Genomic DNA, 18807 nt, shown 5'->3' with positions numbered 1-18807 from the left:
AAGAACTGTCTTAGCGAAAGGCTTCTTGAGGGGAAAGCTGTAACTCTGTGAGATGATTTCACAGAACACAAAGAAGTTTCTCTGAAAGCTTCTTTCTCTTTGTTATCGGAGGATATTTCCTTTGGCCCTATAGTCTTCAAAGGGATCCGAAATATCTGTTCTCAGATTCCACAGAAATAAGGCTAGCAAAGAGATCCACAAAATATAGATGTAATTCTGTGAGATGAATTAACAGAACACTAAGCAGTTTCTCAGAAAGCTTCTTTCCAGATTTCATCTGAGGATATTTCCTTTTTCACCATAGCCCTCTATGGGCTTTCAAATATCACATTGCCAATTCCACAAGAAATGTGTTAGCGAAAGTCTTCTTGAGTGGAAAGCTGTAACTCTGTGAGACGATTTCACAGAACACAAAGAAGTTTCTCGGAAAGCTTCTTTCTCTTTGTTATCGGAGGATATTTCCTTTGGCCTTATAGTCTTCAAAGGGATCCGAAATATCTGCTCTCAGATTCCACAGAAATAAGGCTAGCAAAGAGATCAACGAAATACAGATGTAACTCTGGGAGATGAATTAACAGAACACTAAGCAGTTTCTCAGAAAGCTTCTTTCCAGATTTCATCTGAGGATATTTCCTTTTTCACCATAGCCCTCTAAGGGCTTCCAAATATCACTTTGCCAATTCCACAAGAACTGTCTTAGCGAAAGGCTTCTTGAGGGGAAAGCTGTAACTCTGTGAGATGATTTCACAGAACAGAAAGAAGTTTCTCAGAAAGCTTCTTTCTCTTTGTTATCGGAGGATATTTCCTTTGCCCCAATATTCTTCATAAAGATCCGAAATATCTGTTCTCAGATTCCACAGAAATAAGGCTAGCAAAGAGATCCACAAAATATAGATGTAATTCTGTGAGATGAATTAACAGAACACTAAGCAGTTTCTCAGAAAGCTTCTTTCCAGATTTCATCTGAGGATATTCCTTTTTCACATGGCCCTATAGGGGCTTCCAAGTATCACTTTGCCAATTCCACAAGAACTGTCTTAGCGAAAGGCTTCTTGAGGGGAAAGCTGTAACTCTGTGAGATGATTTCACAGAACACAAAGAAGTTTCTCAGAAAGCTTCTTTTTCTTTGTTATCGGAGGATGTTTCCTTTGGCCCTATAATCTTCAAAGGGATCCGAAATATCTGTTCTCATATTCCAGAGAAATAAGTCTAGCAAAGAGATCCCCGAAATACAGATGTAACTCTGTGAGATGAATTAACAGAACACTAAGCACTTTCTCAGAAAGCTTCTTTCCAGATTTCAACTGAGTATATTTCCTTTTTCAACATAGCCCACTATGGGCTTCCAAATATCACTTTGCCAATTCCACAAGAACTGTCTTAGCGAAAGGCTTCTTGAGGGGAAAGCTGTAACTCTGTGAGATGATTTCACAGAACACAAAGAAGTTTCTCAGAAAGCTTCTTTTTCTTTGTTATCGGAGGGTATTTCCTTTGGCCCTATAGTCTTCAGAGGGATCCGAAATATCTGCTCTCAGATTCCACAGAAATAAGGCTAGCAAAGAGATCCACGAAATACAGATGTAACTCTGTGAGATGAATTAACAGAACACTAAGAAGTTTCTCAGAAAGCTTCTCTCCAGATTTCAACTGAGGATATTTCCTTTTTCAACATAGCCCCCTATGGGCTTACAAATATCACTGCCAATTCCACAAGAACTGTCTTAGCGAAAGGCTTCTTGAGGGGAAAGCTGTAACTCTGTGAGATGATTTCACAGAACACAAAGAAGTTTCTCAGAAAGCTTCTTTTTCTTTGTTATCGGAGGGTATTTCCTTTGGCCCTATAGTCTTCAGAGGGATCCGAAATATCTGCTCTCAGATTCCACAGAAATAAGGCTAGCAAAGAGATCCACGAAATACAGATGTAACTCTGTGAGATGAATTAACAGAACACTAAACATTTTCTCAGATAGCTTCTTTCCAGATTTCATCTGAGGATATTTCCTTTTTCACCATAGCCCTATAGGGGCTTCCAAATATCACTTTGCCAATTCCACAAGAACTGTCTTAGCGAAAGGCTTCTTGAGGGGAAAGCTGTAACTCTGTGAGATGATTTCACAGAACACAAAGAAGTTTCTCAGAAAGCTTCTTTTTCTTTGTTATCGGAGGATATTTCCTTTGGCCCTATAGTCTTCAAAGGGATCCGAAATATCTGTTCTCATATTCCAGAGAAATAAGTCTATCAAAGAGATCCACGAAATACAGATGTAACTCTGTGAGATGAATTAACAGAACACTAAGCAGTTTCTCAGAAAGCTTCTTTCCAGATTTCAACTGAGTAGATTACTTTTTTCAACATAGCCCACTATGGGCTTCAAATATCACTTTGCCAATTCCACAAGAACTGTGTTAGCGAAAGGTTTCTTGAGGGGAAAGCTGTAACTCTGTGAGATGATTTCACAGAACACAAAGAAGTTTCTCAGAAAGATTCTTTTTCTTTGTTATCGGAGGGTATTTCCTTTGGCCCTATAGTCTTCAGAGGGATCCGAAATATCTGCTCTCAGATTCCACAGAAATAAGGCTAGCAAACAGATCCACGAAATACAGATGTAACTCTGTGAGATGAATTAACAGAACACTAAGCAGTTTCTCAGAAAGCTTCTCTCCAGATTTCAACTGAGGATATTTCCTTTTTAAACATAGCCCCCTATGGGCTTCCAAATATCACTTTGCCAATTCCACAAGAACTGTCTTAGCGAAAGGCTTCATGAGGGGAAAGCTGTAACTCTGTGAGATGATTTCACAGAACACAAAGAAGTTTCTCAGAAAGCTTCTTTCTCTTTGTTATCGCAGGATATTTCTTTTGGCCCTATACTCTTCAAAGGGATCCGAAATATCTGTTCTCAGATTCCACAGAAATAAGGCTAGCAAAGAGATCCACGAAATACAGATGTAACTCTGTGCTTGGAAGTCTCACATGACAGAGCAGTTTCTCAGAAAGCTTCTTTCCAGATTTCATCTGAGGATATTTCCTTTTTCACCATAGCCCTCGATGGGCTTCCAAATATCACTTTGCCAATTCCACAAGAACTGTCTTAGCGAAAGGCTTCTTGAGGGGAAAGCTGTAACTCTGTGAGATGATTTCACAGAACACAAAGAAGTTGCTCAGAAAGCTTCTTTCTCTTTGTTATCGGAGGTTATTTCCTTTGGCCCTATAGTCTTTAGAGGGAACCGAAATATCTGTTCTCATATTCCAGAGAAATAAGGCTAGCAAAGAGATCCACGAAATACAGATGCAACTCTGTGAGAAGAACTAACGGAACACTCAGCAGTATCTCAGAAAGCTTCTTTCCAGATTTCATCTGAGGATATTTCCTTTTTCACCATAGCCCACTATGGGCTTCCAAATATCACTTTGCAAATTCCACAAGAACTGTCTTAGCGAAAGGCTTCTTGAGGGGAAAGCTGTAACTCTGTGAGAAGATTTCACAGAACACTAAGAAGTTTCTCAGAAAGCTTCTTTCTCTTTGTTATCGGAGGATATTTCCTTTGGCCCTATAGTCTTCATACGGATCAGAAATATCTGTTCTCAGATTCCACAGAAATAAGGTACGGAAAGAGATCCACAAAATATAGATGTAATTCTGTGAGATGAATTAACAGAACACTAAGCAGTTTCTCAGAAAGCATCTTTCCAGATTTCATCTGAGGATATTTCCTTTTTCAACATAGCCCTCTATGGGCTTCCAAATATCACTTTGCCAATTCCACAAGAACTGTCTTAGCGAAAGGCTTCTTGAGGGGAAAGCTGTAACTCTGTGAGATGATTTCACAGAACACAAAGAAGTTTCTCAGAAAACTTCTTTCTCTTTGTTATCGGAGGATATTTCCTTTGGCCCTATAGTCTTCAAAGGGTTCCGAAATATCTGTTCTCAGATTCCACAGAAATAAGGCTAGCAAAGAGATCCACGAAATACAGATGTAACTCTGTGAGATGAATTAACAGAACAGTAAGCAGTTTCTCAGAAAGCTTCTTTCCAGATTTCATCTGAGGATATTTCCTTTTTCACCGTAGCCCTCTATGGGCTTCCAAATATCACTTTGCCAATTCCACAAGAACTGTGTTAGCGAAAGGCTTCTTGAGGGGAAAGCTGTAACTCTGTGAGATGATTTCACAGAACACAAAGAAGTTTCTCAGAAAGCTTCTTTCTCTTTGTTATCGGAGGATATTTCCTTTGGCCCTATAGTCTTCAAAGGGATCCGAAATATCTGCTCTCAGATTCCACAGAAATAAGGCTAGCAAAGAGATCCACGAAATACAGATGTAACTCTGTGAGATGAATTAACAGAACACTAAGCAGTTTCTCAGAAAGCTTCTTTCCAGATTTCATCTGAGGATATTTCGTTTTTCACCATAGCCCTCTATGGGCTTCCAAATATCACTTTGCCAATTCCACAAGAACTGTCTTAGCGAAAGGCTTCTTGAGGGGAAAGCTGTAACTCTGTGAGATGATTTCACAGAACAGAAAGAAGTTTCTCAGAAAGCTTCTTTCTCTTTGTTATCGGAGGATATTTCCTTTGCCCCAATATTCTTCATAAAGATCCGAAATATCTGTTCTCAGTTTCCACAGAAATAAGGCTAGCAGAGAGATCCACAAAATATAGATGTAATTCTGTGAGATGAATTAACAGAACACTAAGCAGTTTCTCAGAAAGCTTCTTTCCAGATTTCATCTGAGGATATTTCCTTTTTCACCATAGCCCCATAGGGGCTTCCAAATATCACTTTGCCAATTCCACAATAACTGTCTTAGCGAAAGGCTTCTTGAGGGGAAAGCTGTAACTCTGTGAGATGATTTCATAGAACACAAAGAAGTTTCTCAGAAAGCTTCTTTTTCTTTGTTATCGGAGGATATTTCCTTTGGCCCTATAGTCTTCAAAGGGATCCGAAATATCTGTTCTCATATTCCAGAGAAATAAGTCTAGCAAAGAGATCCACGAAATACAGATGTAACTCTGAGAGATGAATTAACAGAACACTAAGCACTTTCTCAGAAAGCTTCTTTCCAGATTTCAACTGAGTATATTTCCTTTTTCAACATAGCCCACTATGGGCTTCCAAATATCACTTTTCCAGTTCCACAAGAACTGTGTTAGCGAAAGGTTTCTTGAGGGGAAAGCTGTAACTCTGTGAGGTGATTTCACAGAACACAAAGAAGTTTCTCAGAAAGATTCTTTTTCTTTGTTATCGGAGGGTATTTCCTTTGGCCCTATAGTCTTCAGAGGGATCCGAAATATCTGCTCTCAGATTCCACAGAAATAAGGCTAGCAAAGAGATCCACGAAATACAGATGTAACTCTGTGAGATGAATTAACAGAACACTAAGCAGTTTCTCAGAAAGCTTCTCTCCAGATTTCAACTGAGGATATTTCCTTTTTCAACATAGCCCCCTATGGGCTTCCAAATATCACTTTGCCAATTCCACAAGAACTGTCTTAGCGAAAGGCTTCTTGAGGGGAAAGCTGTAACTCTGTGAGATGATTTCACAGAACACAAAGAAGTTTCTCAGAAAGCTTCTTTCTCTTTGTTATCGCAGGATATTTTTTTGGCCCTATACTCTTCAAAGGGATCCGAAATATCTGTTCTCAGATTCCACAGAAATAAGGCTAGCAAAGAGATCCACGAAATACAGATGTAACTCTGTGAGTGGAAGTCTCACAGGACAGAGCAGTTTCTCAGAAAGCTTCTTTCCAGATTTCATCTGAGGATATTTCCTTTTTCACCATAGCCCTCGATGGGCTTCCAAATATCACTTTGCCAGTTCCACAAGAACTGTCTTAGCGAAAGGCTTCTTGAGGGGAAAGCTGTAACTCTGTGAGATGATTTCACACAACAGAAAGAAGTTTCTCAGAAAGCTTCTTTCTCTTTGTTATCGGAGGATATTTCCTTTGCCCCAATATTCTTCATAAAGATCCGAAATATCTGTTCTCAGATTCCACAGAAATAAGGCTAGCAAAGAGATCCACAAAATATAGATGTAATTCTGTGAGATGAATTAACAGAACACTAAGCAGTTTCTCAGAAAGCTTCTTTCCAGATTTCATCTGACGATATTTCCTTTTTCACCATAGCCCTATAGGGGCTTCCAAATATCACTTTGCCAATTCCACAAGAACTGTCTTAGCGAAAGGCTTCTTGAGGGGAAAGCTGTAACTCTGTGAGATGATTTCACAGAACACAAAGAAGTTTCTCAGAAAGCTTCTTTTTCTTTGTTATCGGAGGATGTTTCCTTTGGCCCTATAGTCTTCAAAGGGATCCGAAATATCTGTTCTCATATTCCAGAGAAATAAGTCTAGCAAAGAGATCCACGAAATACAGATGTAACTCTGTGAGATGAATTAACAGAACACTAAGCACTTTCTCAGAAAGCTTCTTTCCAGATTTCAACTGAGTATATTTCCTTTTTCAACATAGCCCACTATGGGCTTCCAAATATCACTTTGCCAATTCCACAAGAACTGTCTTAGCGAAAGGCTTCTTGAGGGGAAAGCTGTAAATCTGTGAGATGATTTCACAGAACACAAAGAAGTTTCTCAGAAAGCTTCTTTTTCTTTGTTATCGGAGGGTATTTCCTTTGGCCCTATAGTCTTCAGAGGGATCCGAAATATCTGCTCTCAGATTCCACAGAAATAAGGCTAGCATAGAGATCCACGAAATACAGATGTAACTCTGTGAGATGAATTAACAGAACACTAAGCAGTTTCTCAGAAAGCTTCTCTCCAGATTTCAACTGAGGATATTTCCTTTTTCAACATAGCCCCCTAGGGGCTTCCAAATATCACTTGGCCAATTCCACAAGAACTGTCTTAGCGAAAGGCTTCTTGAGGGGAAAGCTGTAACTCTGTGAGATGATTTCACAGAACACAAAGAAGTTTCTCAGAAAGCTTCTTTTACTTTGTTATCGGAGGGTATTTCCTTTGGCCCTATAGTCTTCAGAGGGATCCGAAATATCTGCTCTCAGATTCCACAGAAATAAGGCTAGCAAAGAGATCCACGAAATACAGATGTAACTCTGTGAGATGAATTAACAGAACACTAAGCAGTTTCTCAGAAAGCTTCTCTCCAGATTTCATCTGAGGATATTTCCTTTTTCACCATAGCCCTCGATGGGCTTCCAAATATCACTTTGCCAATTCCACAAGAACTGTCTTAGCGAAAGGCTTCTTGAGGGGAAAGCTGTAACTCTGTGAGATGATTTCACAGAACACAAAGAAGTTTCTCTGAAAGCTTCTTTCTCTTTGTTATCGGAGGATATTTCCTTTGGCCCTATAGTCTTCAAAGGGATCCGAAATATCTGTTCTCAGATTCCACAGAAATAAGGCTAGCAAAGAGATCCACAAAATATAGATGTAATTCTGTGAGATGAATTAACAGAACACTAAGCAGTTTCTCAGAAAGCTTCTTTCCAGATTTCATCTGAGGATATTTCCTTTTTCACCATAGCCCTCTATGGGCTTTCAAATATCACATTGCCAATTCCACAAGAAATGTGTTAGCGAAAGTCTTCTTGAGTGGAAAGCTGTAACTCTGTGAGACGATTTCACAGAACACAAAGAAGTTTCTCGGAAAGCTTCTTTCTCTTTGTTATCGGAGGATATTTCCTTTGGCCTTATAGTCTTCAAAGGGATCCGAAATATCTGCTCTCAGATTCCACAGAAATAAGGCTAGCAAAGAGATCAACGAAATACAGATGTAACTCTGGGAGATGAATTAACAGAACACTAAGCAGTTTCTCAGAAAGCTTCTTTCCAGATTTCATCTGAGGATATTTCCTTTTTCACCATAGCCCTCTAAGGGCTTCCAAATATCACTTTGCCAATTCCACAAGAACTGTCTTAGCGAAAGGCTTCTTGAGGGGAAAGCTGTAACTCTGTGAGATGATTTCACAGAACAGAAAGAAGTTTCTCAGAAAGCTTCTTTCTCTTTGTTATCGGAGGATATTTCCTTTGCCCCAATATTCTTCATAAAGATCCGAAATATCTGTTCTCAGATTCCACAGAAATAAGGCTAGCAAAGAGATCCACAAAATATAGATGTAATTCTGTGAGATGAATTAACAGAACACTAAGCAGTTTCTCAGAAAGCTTCTTTCCAGATTTCATCTGAGGATATTCCTTTTTCACATGGCCCTATAGGGGCTTCCAAGTATCACTTTGCCAATTCCACAAGAACTGTCTTAGCGAAAGGCTTCTTGAGGGGAAAGCTGTAACTCTGTGAGATGATTTCACAGAACACAAAGAAGTTTCTCAGAAAGCTTCTTTTTCTTTGTTATCGGAGGATGTTTCCTTTGGCCCTATAATCTTCAAAGGGATCCGAAATATCTGTTCTCATATTCCAGAGAAATAAGTCTAGCAAAGAGATCCCCGAAATACAGATGTAACTCTGTGAGATGAATTAACAGAACACTAAGCACTTTCTCAGAAAGCTTCTTTCCAGATTTCAACTGAGTATATTTCCTTTTTCAACATAGCCCACTATGGGCTTCCAAATATCACTTTGCCAATTCCACAAGAACTGTCTTAGCGAAAGGCTTCTTGAGGGGAAAGCTGTAACTCTGTGAGATGATTTCACAGAACACAAAGAAGTTTCTCAGAAAGCTTCTTTTTCTTTGTTATCGGAGGGTATTTCCTTTGGCCCTATAGTCTTCAGAGGGATCCGAAATATCTGCTCTCAGATTCCACAGAAATAAGGCTAGCAAAGAGATCCACGAAATACAGATGTAACTCTGTGAGATGAATTAACAGAACACTAAGAAGTTTCTCAGAAAGCTTCTCTCCAGATTTCAACTGAGGATATTTCCTTTTTCAACATAGCCCCCTATGGGCTTACAAATATCACTGCCAATTCCACAAGAACTGTCTTAGCGAAAGGCTTCTTGAGGGGAAAGCTGTAACTCTGTGAGATGATTTCACAGAACACAAAGAAGTTTCTCAGAAAGCTTCTTTTTCTTTGTTATCGGAGGGTATTTCCTTTGGCCCTATAGTCTTCAGAGGGATCCGAAATATCTGCTCTCAGATTCCACAGAAATAAGGCTAGCAAAGAGATCCACGAAATACAGATGTAACTCTGTGAGATGAATTAACAGAACACTAAGCAGTTTCTCAGAAAGCTTCTTTCCATATTTCATCTGAGGATATTTCCTTTTTCAACATAGCCCTCTATGGGCTTTCAAATATCACATTGCCAATTCCACAAGAAATGTGTTTGCGAAAGGCTTATTGAGGGGAAAGCTGTAACTCTGTGAGATGATTTCACAGAACACAAAGAAGTTTCTCAGAAAGCTTCTTTCTCTTTGTTATCGGAGGATATTTCCTTTGGCCTTATAGTCTTCAAAGGGATCCGAAATATCTGCTCTCAGATTCCACAGAAATAAGGCTAGCAAAGAGATCCACGAAATACAGATGTAACTCTGTGAGATGAATTAACAGAACACTAAGCAGTTTCTCAGAAAGCTTCTTTCCAGATTTCATCTGAGGATATGTCCTTTTTCACCATAGCCCTCGATGGGCTTCCAAATATCACTTTGCCAATTCCACAAGAACTGTCTTAACGAAAGGCTTCTTGAGGGGAAAGCTGTAACTCTGTGAGATGATTTCACAGAACACAAAGAAGTTTCTCAGAAAGCTTCTTTTTCTTTGTTATCGGAGGATGTTTCCTTTGGCCCTATAGTCTTCAAAGGGATCCGAAATATCTGTTCTCATATTCCAGAGAAATAAGTCTAGCAAAGAGATCCACGAAATACAGATGTAACTCTGTGAGATGAATTAACAGAACACTAAGCACTTTCTCAGAAAGCTTCTTTCCAGATTTCAACTGAGTATATTTCCTTTTTCAACATAGCCCCCTATGGGCTTCCAAATATCACTTTGCCAATTCCACAAGAACTGTCTTAGCGAAAGGCTTCTGAGGGGAAAGCTGTAACTCTGTGAGATGATTTCACAGAACACAAAGAAGTTTCTCAGAAAGCTTCTTTTTCTTTGTTATCGGAGGGTATTTCCTTTGGCCCTATAGTCTTCAGAGGGATCCGAAATATCTGCTCTCAGATTCCACAGAAATAAGGCTAGCAAAGAGATCCACGAAATACAGATGTAACTCTGTGAGATGAATTAACAGAACACTAAGCAGTTTCTCAGAAAGCTTCTTTCCAGATTTCATCTGACGATATTTCCTTTTTCACCATAGCCCTATAGGGGCTTCCAAATATCACTTTGCCAATTCCACAAGAACTGTCTTAGCGAAAGGCTTCTTGAGGGGAAAGCTGTAACTCTGTGAGATGATTTCACAGAACACAAAGAAGTTTCTCAGAAAGCTTCTTTTTCTTTGTTATCGGAGGATGTTTCCTTTGGCCCTATAGTCTTCAAAGGGATCCGAAATATCTGTTCTCATATTCCAGAGAAATAATTCTAGCAAAGAGATCCACGAAATACAGATGTAACTCTGTGAGATGAATTAACAGAACACTAAGCACTTTCTCAGAAAGCTTCTTTCCAGATTTCAACTGAGTATATTTCCTTTTTCAACATAGCCCACTATGGGCTTCCAAATATCACTTTGCCAATTCCACAAGAACTGTCTTAGCGAAAGGCTTCTTGAGGGGAAAGCTGTAAATCTGTGAGATGATTTCACAGAACACAAAGAAGTTTCTCAGAAAGCTTCTTTTTCTTTGTTATCGGAGGGTATTTCCTTTGGCCCTATAGTCTTCAGAGGGATCCGAAATATCTGCTCTCAGATTCCACAGAAATAAGGCTAGCATAGAGATCCACGAAATACAGATGTAACTCTGTGAGATGAATTAACAGAACACTAAGCAGTTTCTCAGAAAGCTTCTCTCCAGATTTCAACTGAGGATATTTCCTTTTTCAACATAGCCCCCTAGGGGCTTCCAAATATCACTTGGCCAATTCCACAAGAACTGTCTTAGCGAAAGGCTTCTTGAGGGGAAAGCTGTAACTCTGTGAGATGATTTCACAGAACACAAAGAAGTTTCTCAGAAAGCTTCTTTTACTTTGTTATCGGAGGGTATTTCCTTTGGCCCTATAGTCTTCAGAGGGATCCGAAATATCTGCTCTCAGATTCCACAGAAATAAGGCTAGCAAAGAGATCCACGAAATACAGATGTAACTCTGTGAGATGAATTAACAGAACACTAAGCAGTTTCTCAGAAAGCTTCTCTCCAGATTTCATCTGAGGATATTTCCTTTTTCACCATAGCCCTCGATGGGCTTCCAAATATCACTTTGCCAATTCCACAAGAACTGTCTTAGCGAAAGGCTTCTTGAGGGGAAAGCTGTAACTCTGTGAGATGATTTCACAGAACACAAAGAAGTTTCTCTGAAAGCTTCTTTCTCTTTGTTATCGGAGGATATTTCCTTTGGCCCTATAGTCTTCAAAGGGATCCGAAATATCTGTTCTCAGATTCCACAGAAATAAGGCTAGCAAAGAGATCCACAAAATATAGATGTAATTCTGTGAGATGAATTAACAGAACACTAAGCAGTTTCTCAGAAAGCTTCTTTCCAGATTTCATCTGAGGATATTTCCTTTTTCACCATAGCCCTCTATGGGCTTTCAAATATCACATTGCCAATTCCACAAGAAATGTGTTAGCGAAAGTCTTCTTGAGTGGAAAGCTGTAACTCTGTGAGACGATTTCACAGAACACAAAGAAGTTTCTCGGAAAGCTTCTTTCTCTTTGTTATCGGAGGATATTTCCTTTGGCCTTATAGTCTTCAAAGGGATCCGAAATATCTGCTCTCAGATTCCACAGAAATAAGGCTAGCAAAGAGATCAACGAAATACAGATGTAACTCTGGGAGATGAATTAACAGAACACTAAGCAGTTTCTCAGAAAGCTTCTTTCCAGATTTCATCTGAGGATATTTCCTTTTTCACCATAGCCCTCTAAGGGCTTCCAAATATCACTTTGCCAATTCCACAAGAACTGTCTTAGCGAAAGGCTTCTTGAGGGGAAAGCTGTAACTCTGTGAGATGATTTCACAGAACAGAAAGAAGTTTCTCAGAAAGCTTCTTTCTCTTTGTTATCGGAGGATATTTCCTTTGCCCCAATATTCTTCATAAAGATCCGAAATATCTGTTCTCAGATTCCACAGAAATAAGGCTAGCAAAGAGATCCACAAAATATAGATGTAATTCTGTGAGATGAATTAACAGAACACTAAGCAGTTTCTCAGAAAGCTTCTTTCCAGATTTCATCTGAGGATATTCCTTTTTCACATGGCCCTATAGGGGCTTCCAAGTATCACTTTGCCAATTCCACAAGAACTGTCTTAGCGAAAGGCTTCTTGAGGGGAAAGCTGTAACTCTGTGAGATGATTTCACAGAACACAAAGAAGTTTCTCAGAAAGCTTCTTTTTCTTTGTTATCGGAGGATGTTTCCTTTGGCCCTATAATCTTCAAAGGGATCCGAAATATCTGTTCTCATATTCCAGAGAAATAAGTCTAGCAAAGAGATCCCCGAAATACAGATGTAACTCTGTGAGATGAATTAACAGAACACTAAGCACTTTCTCAGAAAGCTTCTTTCCAGATTTCAACTGAGTATATTTCCTTTTTCAACATAGCCCACTATGGGCTTCCAAATATCACTTTGCCAATTCCACAAGAACTGTCTTAGCGAAAGGCTTCTTGAGGGGAAAGCTGTAACTCTGTGAGATGATTTCACAGAACACAAAGAAGTTTCTCAGAAAGCTTCTTTTTCTTTGTTATCGGAGGGTATTTCCTTTGGCCCTATAGTCTTCAGAGGGATCCGAAATATCTGCTCTCAGATTCCACAGAAATAAGGCTAGCAAAGAGATCCACGAAATACAGATGTAACTCTGTGAGATGAATTAACAGAACACTAAGAAGTTTCTCAGAAAGCTTCTCTCCAGATTTCAACTGAGGATATTTCCTTTTTCAACATAGCCCCCTATGGGCTTACAAATATCACTGCCAATTCCACAAGAACTGTCTTAGCGAAAGGCTTCTTGAGGGGAAAGCTGTAACTCTGTGAGATGATTTCACAGAACACAAAGAAGTTTCTCAGAAAGCTTCTTTTTCTTTGTTATCGGAGGGTATTTCCTTTGGCCCTATAGTCTTCAGAGGGATCCGAAATATCTGCTCTCAGATTCCACAGAAATAAGGCTAGCAAAGAGATCCACGAAATACAGATGTAACTCTGTGAGATGAATTAACAGAACACTAAACATTTTCTCAGATAGCTTCTTTCTAGATTTCATCTGAGGATATTTCCTTTTTCACCATAGCCCTATAGGGGCTTCCAAATATCACTTTGCCAATTCCACAAGAACTGTCTTAGCGAAAGGCTTCTTGAGGGGAAAGCTGTAACTCTGTGAGATGATTTCACAGAACACAAAGAAGTTTCTCAGAAAGCTTCTTTTTCTTTGTTATCGGAGGATATTTCCTTTGGCCCTATAGTCTTCAAAGGGATCCGAAATATCTGTTCTCATATTCCAGAGAAATAAGTCTATCAAAGAGATCCACGAAATACAGATGTAACTCTGTGAGATGAATTAACAGAACACTAAGCAGTTTCTCAGAAAGCTTCTTTCCAGATTTCAACTGAGTAGATTACTTTTTTCAACATAGCCCACTATGGGCTTCAAATATCACTTTGCCAATTCCACAAGAACTGTGTTAGCGAAAGGTTTCTTGAGGGGAAAGCTGTAACTCTGTGAGATGATTTCACAGAACACAAAGAAGTTTCCCAGAAAGATTCTTTTTCTTTGTTATCGGAGGGTATTTCCTTTGGCCCTATAGTCTTCAGAGGGATCCGAAATATCTGCTCTCAGATTCCACAGAAATAAGGCTAGCAAACAGATCCACGAAATACAGATGTAACTCTGTGAGATGAATTAACAGAACACTAAGCAGTTTCTCAGAAAGCTTCTCTCCAGATTTCAACTGAGGATATTTCCTTTTTAAACATAGCCCCCTATGGGCTTCCAAATATCACTTTGCCAATTCCACAAGAACTGTCTTAGCGAAAGGCTTCATGAGGGGAAAGCTGTAACTCTGTGAGATGATTTCACAGAACACAAAGAAGTTTCTCAGAAAGCTTCTTTCTCTTTGTTATCGCAGGATATTTCTTTTGGCCCTATACTCTTCAAAGGGATCCGAAATATCTGTTCTCAGATTCCACAGAAATAAGGCTAGCAAAGAGATCCACGAAATACAGATGTAACTCTGTGCTTGGAAGTCTCACATGACAGAGCAGTTTCTCAGAAAGCTTCTTTCCAGATTTCATCTGAGGATATTTCCTTTTTCACCATAGCCCTCGATGGGCTTCCAAATATCACTTTGCCAATTCCACAAGAACTGTCTTAGCGAAAGGCTTCTTGAGGGGAAAGCTGTAACTCTGTGAGATGATTTCACAGAACACAAAGAAGTTGCTCAGAAAGCTTCTTTCTCTTTGTTATCGGAGGTTATTTCCTTTGGCCCTATAGTCTTTAGAGGGAACCGAAATATCTGTTCTCATATTCCAGAGAAATAAGGCTAGCAAAGAGATCCACGAAATACAGATGCAACTCTGTGAGAAGAACTAACGGAACACTCAGCAGTATCTCAGAAAGCTTCTTTCCAGATTTCATCTGAGGATATTTCCTTTTTCACCATAGCCCACTATGGGCTTCCAAATATCACTTTGCAAATTCCACAAGAACTGTCTTAGCGAAAGGCTTCTTGAGGGGAAAGCTGTAACTCTGTGAGAAGATTTCACAGAACACTAAGAAGTTTCTCAGAAAGCTTCTTTCTCTTTGTTATCGGAGGATATTTCCTTTGGCCCTATAGTCTTCATACGGATCAGAAATATCTGTTCTCAGATTCCACAGAAATAAGGTACGGAAAGAGATCCACAAAATATAGATGTAATTCTGTGAGATGAATTAACAGAACACTAAGCAGTTTCTCAGAAAGCATCTTTCCAGATTTCATCTGAGGATATTTCCTTTTTCAACATAGCCCTCTATGGGCTTCCAAATATCACTTTGCCAATTCCACAAGAACTGTCTTAGCGAAAGGCTTCTTGAGGGGAAAGCTGTAACTCTGTGAGATGATTTCACAGAACACAAAGAAGTTTCTCAGAAAACTTCTTTCTCTTTGTTATCGGAGGATATTTCCTTTGGCCCTATAGTCTTCAAAGGGTTCCGAAATATCTGTTCTCAGATTCCACAGAAATAAGGCTAGCAAAGAGATCCACGAAATACAGATGTAACTCTGTGAGATGAATTAACAGAACAGTAAGCAGTTTCTCAGAAAGCTTCTTTCCAGATTTCATCTGAGGATATTTCCTTTTTCACCGTAGCCCTCTATGGGCTTCCAAATATCACTTTGCCAATTCCACAAGAACTGTGTTAGCGAAAGGCTTCTTGAGGGGAAAGCTGTAACTCTGTGAGATGATTTCACAGAACACAAAGAAGTTTCTCAGAAAGCTTCTTTCTCTTTGTTATCGGAGGATATTTCCTTTGGCCCTATAGTCTTCAAAGGGATCCGAAATATCTGCTCTCAGATTCCACAGAAATAAGGCTAGCAAAGAGATCCACGAAATACAGATGTAACTCTGTGAGATGAATTAACAGAACACTAAGCAGTTTCTCAGAAAGCTTCTTTCCAGATTTCATCTGAGGATATTTCGTTTTTCACCATAGCCCTCTATGGGCTTCCAAATATCACTTTGCCAATTCCACAAGAACTGTCTTAGCGAAAGGCTTCTTGAGGGGAAAGCTGTAACTCTGTGAGATGATTTCACAGAACAGAAAGAAGTTTCTCAGAAAGCTTCTTTCTCTTTGTTATCGGAGGATATTTCCTTTGCCCCAATATTCTTCATAAAGATCCGAAATATCTGTTCTCAGTTTCCACAGAAATAAGGCTAGCAGAGAGATCCACAAAATATAGATGTAATTCTGTGAGATGAATTAACAGAACACTAAGCAGTTTCTCAGAAAGCTTCTTTCCAGATTTCATCTGAGGATATTTCCTTTTTCACCATAGCCCCATAGGGGCTTCCAAATATCACTTTGCCAATTCCACAATAACTGTCTTAGCGAAAGGCTTCTTGAGGGGAAAGCTGTAACTCTGTGAGATGATTTCATAGAACACAAAGAAGTTTCTCAGAAAGCTTCTTTTTCTTTGTTATCGGAGGATATTTCCTTTGGCCCTATAGTCTTCAAAGGGATCCGAAATATCTGTTCTCATATTCCAGAGAAATAAGTCTAGCAAAGAGATCCACGAAATACAGATGTAACTCTGAGAGATGAATTAACAGAACACTAAGCACTTTCTCAGAAAGCTTCTTTCCAGATTTCAACTGAGTATATTTCCTTTTTCAACATAGCCCACTATGGGCTTCCAAATATCACTTTTCCAGTTCCACAAGAACTGTGTTAGCGAAAGGTTTCTTGAGGGGAAAGCTGTAACTCTGTGAGGTGATTTCACAGAACACAAAGAAGTTTCTCAGAAAGATTCTTTTTCTTTGTTATCGGAGGGTATTTCCTTTGGCCCTATAGTCTTCAGAGGGATCCGAAATATCTGCTCTCAGATTCCACAGAAATAAGGCTAGCAAAGAGATCCACGAAATACAGATGTAACTCTGTGAGATGAATTAACAGAACACTAAGCAGTTTCTCAGAAAGCTTCTCTCCAGATTTCAACTGAGGATATTTCCTTTTTCAACATAGCCCCCTATGGGCTTCCAAATATCACTTTGCCAATTCCACAAGAACTGTCTTAGCGAAAGGCTTCTTGAGGGGAAAGCTGTAACTCTGTGAGATGATTTCACAGAACACAAAGAAGTTTCTCAGAAAGCTTCTTTCTCTTTGTTATCGCAGGATATTTTTTTGGCCCTATACTCTTCAAAGGGATCCGAAATATCTGTTCTCAGATTCCACAGAAATAAGGCTAGCAAAGAGATCCACGAAATACAGATGTAACTCTGTGAGTGGAAGTCTCACAGGACAGAGCAGTTTCTCAGAAAGCTTCTTTCCAGATTTCATCTGAGGATATTTCCTTTTTCACCATAGCCCTCGATGGGCTTCCAAATATCACTTTGCCAGTTCCACAAGAACTGTCTTAGCGAAAGGCTTCTTGAGGGGAAAGCTGTAACTCTGTGAGATGATTTCACACAACAGAAAGAAGTTTCTCAGAAAGCTTCTTTCTCTTTGTTATCGGAGGATATTTCCTTTGCCCCAATATTCTTCATAAAGATCCGAAATATCTGTTCTCAGATTCCACAGAAATAAGGCTAGCAAAGAGATCCACAAAATATAGATGTAATTCTGTGAGATGAATTAACAGAACACTAAGCAGTTTCTCAGAAAGCTTCTTTCCAGATTTCATCTGACGATATTTCCTTTTTCACCATAGCCCTATAGGGGCTTCCAAATATCACTTTGCCAATTCCACAAGAACTGTCTTAGCGAAAGGCTTCTTGAGGGGAAAGCTGTAACTCTGTGAGATGATTTCACAGAACACAAAGAAGTTTCTCAGAAAGCTTCTTTTTCTTTGTTATCGGAGGATGTTTCCTTTGGCCCTATAGTCTTCAAAGGGATCCGAAATATCTGTTCTCATATTCCAGAGAAATAAGTCTAGCAAAGAGATCCACGAAATACAGATGTAACTCTGTGAGATGAATTAACAGAACACTAAGCACTTTCTCAGAAAGCTTCTTTCCAGATTTCAACTGAGTATATTTCCTTTTTCAACATAGCCCACTATGGGCTTCCAAATATCACTTTGCCAATTCCACAAGAACTGTCTTAGCGAAAGGCTTCTTGAGGGGAAAGCTGTAAATCTGTGAGATGATTTCACAGAACACAAAGAAGTTTCTCAGAAAGCTTCTTTTTCTTTGTTATCGGAGGGTATTTCCTTTGGCCCTATAGTCTTCAGAGGGATCCGAAATATCTGCTCTCAGATTCCACAGAAATAAGGCTAGCATAGAGATCCACGAAATACAGATGTAACTCTGTGAGATGAATTAACAGAACACTAAGCAGTTTCTCAGAAAGCTTCTCTCCAGATTTCAACTGAGGATATTTCCTTTTTCAACATAGCCCCCTAGGGGCTTCCAAATATCACTTGGCCAATTCCACAAGAACTGTCTTAGCGAAAGGCTTCTTGAGGGGAAAGCTGTAACTCTGTGAGATGATTTCACAGAACACAAAGAAGTTTCTCAGAAAGCTTCTTTTACTTTGTTATCGGAGGGTATTTCCTTTGGCCCTATAGTCTTCAGAGGGATCCGAAATATCTGCTCTCAGATTCCACAGAAATAAGGCTAGCAAAGAGATCCACGAAATACAGATGTAACTCTGTGAGATGAATTAACAGAACACTAAGCAGTTTCTCAGAAAGCTTCTCTCCAGATTTCATCTGAGGATATTTCCTTTTTCACCATAGCCCTCGATGGGCTTCCAAATATCACTTTGCCAATTCCACAAGAACTGTCTTAGCGAAAGGCTTCTTGAGGGGAAAGCTGTAACTCTGTGAGATGATTTCACAGAACACAAAGAAGTTTCTCTGAAAGCTTCTTTCTCTTTGTTATCGGAGGATATTTCCTTTGGCCCTATAGTCTTCAAAGGGATCCGAAATATCTGTTCTCAGATTCCACAGAAATAAGGCTAGCAAAGAGATCCACAAAATATAGATGTAATTCTGTGAGATGAATTAACAGAACACTAAGCAGTTTCTCAGAAAGCTTCTTTCCAGATTTCATCTGAGGATATTTCCTTTTTCACCAT

The sequence above is a fragment of the Macaca nemestrina genome, chromosome 20 (genome assembly GCF_043159975.1).
Source record: "Macaca nemestrina isolate mMacNem1 chromosome 20, mMacNem.hap1, whole genome shotgun sequence".
NCBI classification, from domain to species: Eukaryota; Metazoa; Chordata; class Mammalia; order Primates; family Cercopithecidae; genus Macaca; species Macaca nemestrina.
Note: the sequence above shows the minus strand (reverse complement) of the source record.